This window comes from Chinchilla lanigera, unplaced genomic scaffold (assembly GCF_000276665.1).
Source record: "Chinchilla lanigera isolate Chin_1 unplaced genomic scaffold, ChiLan1.0 scaffold00068, whole genome shotgun sequence".
Taxonomy (NCBI): domain Eukaryota; kingdom Metazoa; phylum Chordata; class Mammalia; order Rodentia; family Chinchillidae; genus Chinchilla; species Chinchilla lanigera.
In genome coordinates, this window is record NW_004955469.1 from 8,947,700 (window position 1) to 8,949,924 (window position 2,225).

Here is a 2,225-nt window from a genome sequence, read left to right on the forward strand (position 1 = left end):
CTCTCGGGGCTCCCCGCGGCCTCGGCGGCCGGGCCTCCCCAACCACTCCTCCCTCCCTCCTCGTCCCTCCCTGCTTCCCTCCCTCCAGACCCACCTTGGGGTCCTTACCCCCTGGACGTGGCGCTGCGGCACCTCCGCCCTGGCCTGGTGTTCTCCGCTGAGCTACCTTCCGCGCGTCCTTGGCCCTTCTGGCTTCCCATTCCGGGCCTGACGTCCTGGCCTCTCTGGTTTCCCCAGTGATAAGCCAGAGAAAGAGTGACAAGGCAGAGAGCGAGGGGAGCCCAGAGGAACGGAGACGTTCCGTCTGTCCAAACCTGGGACCCCAGGGTCCTTCCCCACACGCTCCTGCCCTGGCTGCTTTGGGAAACAGGTCTGACTGTGCCGACCGACTGCGACGAGCGTGTGGGGCTTTCGGAATCGGTTTTGCTGAGCAGGGTCCAGCCCTTTCGCTATCAGCTACTGTTCAGTGGACATCGCCATGCATAGTGGCCTTTTAGTGGGCAGAGCGACTGCCCTGGCCATGCGCGAGGGGAGGGAAGGTCGTGGACGGAGGGGAGAAAAGGTTGAGTTTGGAAGCTCCGGTGCTTCCGGTGTGTTGTTGTGAATAAGCATCTTGCAGTGCTCGTTAAAATGCATTTTTTTTCTTAAATAGCATTACAGCCTTGGTTAAATATGAGGTTTGAAAACAGACCTGATAATCATCTATAACGAATGCATACTTTTTGTATAATGAGGCGTATTGGGAGGATTTGATTTTGGATCTTTGTATATTCCATGAAATACCCGAATAGTGGGAAATAGTGAGCTTGGGCATTGTAGGGACAGAAGGATGAGAAGAGAGAGTTGAGGTTTTTCCGTGGTGTAGGTTTGAGGCCCATGACCCTGCCTCCTGAGGCTGCTACTTGGAGTGTGTGAGGGACAGTCCCCTGACAGGGGCTCGAGCGTATGTGCAGTTTCCTCGGTTATGCCTGCTATCCATCTACTTGCCCAGCTTGCCGTCCATGGTCTTGGAATAAAAAGAGGGTGCCAGACTGTCTTCTTTTTCCAGCAGAAACTGGACTCAAGTCAGAGTTGGTCCTCACAGTCAGAGCTCCTAGCAGACATGCCTCAACTTGAGGGCTCCTAGCTACTGTCTACCTCACTGTCCACTTTCTTTAATATTCTCTTTCTCCCTTTCTCTCTCTCTCTCTGTCCCTTTCTCTCTCTCCCTCTCTCCCACTCTTTCCCAGATATCTTTCCCAGATATACTCTTAGAAAATATGCATAATTATAAGCCAGCTCCCCAGTATAAAAGGTTTTGAGTTTTTGTTTTGTGTTTGTTTTTTTACTCCAAGCTGCAAACAGTTGGGTTGTCCACTTTTTAAAAATCATGGTGAAGGAGCCAGTCATGTGGAGCTTCTGGGCTTGCGAACAGTGAGAAATAACGCTTTTGCTCCTTGACTTTGCTCAATCATGGCCTATTGGCAGCCTCCTCAGAGCCACTCCCTGCCCCCATGCCCATCAGATTAGTTTACAGTGGCAGAGACGGCTGTTGCCCCAGTTTTAAACATAGAGATGAAGTTCAGGAAAACTACAGCCCCCATCCAGCAGAGCAGTTTCTTCTGTTTCGAATGCCAGTCTGGGGTTTGGCGGGACGCACCTGCCTGTAGCGCAGTGGGAACTGTGGGGCCTGAGAGTTGCATTCCTTCTTGTGGTCCTCTTTCGCATAGCTCACCGAAATACCCGAGGAGGGCAGGAGAAGACAGCTGTGCTGGAGAGCTGCTCCTCCTGGGCTGAGTGTATTTTGGGAATCAGTGATATTACTGGGGTGGAGGGTTGTGAATTAAGCAAGAAAATGTGTCAAGGCTAGATAGATCAGGAGGATGTGAGTAAAATGTTCCCTCTCTAGTGTGCTGAGGGGATAGTACATTTTCAGAGCACCACAGTGTTTTTATATGGCTTAATTTGCCTTTGAAATCTACGCCAGTGTTTTATGAGATAGTGATGGAATGCTTTTTAAACTACTCCCATGAGGAAGCAGGACTGGTACCTTTTATACATTGCTTATCCAGCTGTTACTGAAGGTAATTGTTATAATCAGGGACAGGGACATGATTTGAACCAAGTTAGACCTAAGCCTATGTGGTGGATGTCATGGTTTTGTAGGACTCTATTTCCTTGATTCTAAGACACACTAGAAAGTTACCAACAGCTTTTAGGTAGAATAACTTAATGTTAACAGAAAA

At 49.8% G+C, this 2,225-nt stretch overlaps 1 protein-coding gene and 1 long non-coding RNA gene across 3 annotated transcripts in view; one reads left to right on the forward strand and one right to left on the reverse strand.

The window, feature by feature from the left end:
- LOC102017220 overlaps nucleotides 1-269 on the reverse strand; it is a 5,812-nt gene extending 5,543 nt beyond the window's left edge. Inside the window, exon 1 of one of the 2 annotated variants that reach the window (XR_263441.2) lies at nucleotides 109-269. This is a non-coding gene — a long non-coding RNA (uncharacterized LOC102017220). Of the gene's footprint in view, nucleotides 1-94 lie in introns of both variants that reach the window. The other variant, XR_001236992.1, reaches the window with a different exon arrangement.
- Nucleotides 1-2,225, forward strand: part of Mapre3 (microtubule-associated protein, RP/EB family, member 3) — a gene marked incomplete in the record, with an annotated part of 58,078 nt that overhangs the window by 376 nt on the left and 55,477 nt on the right.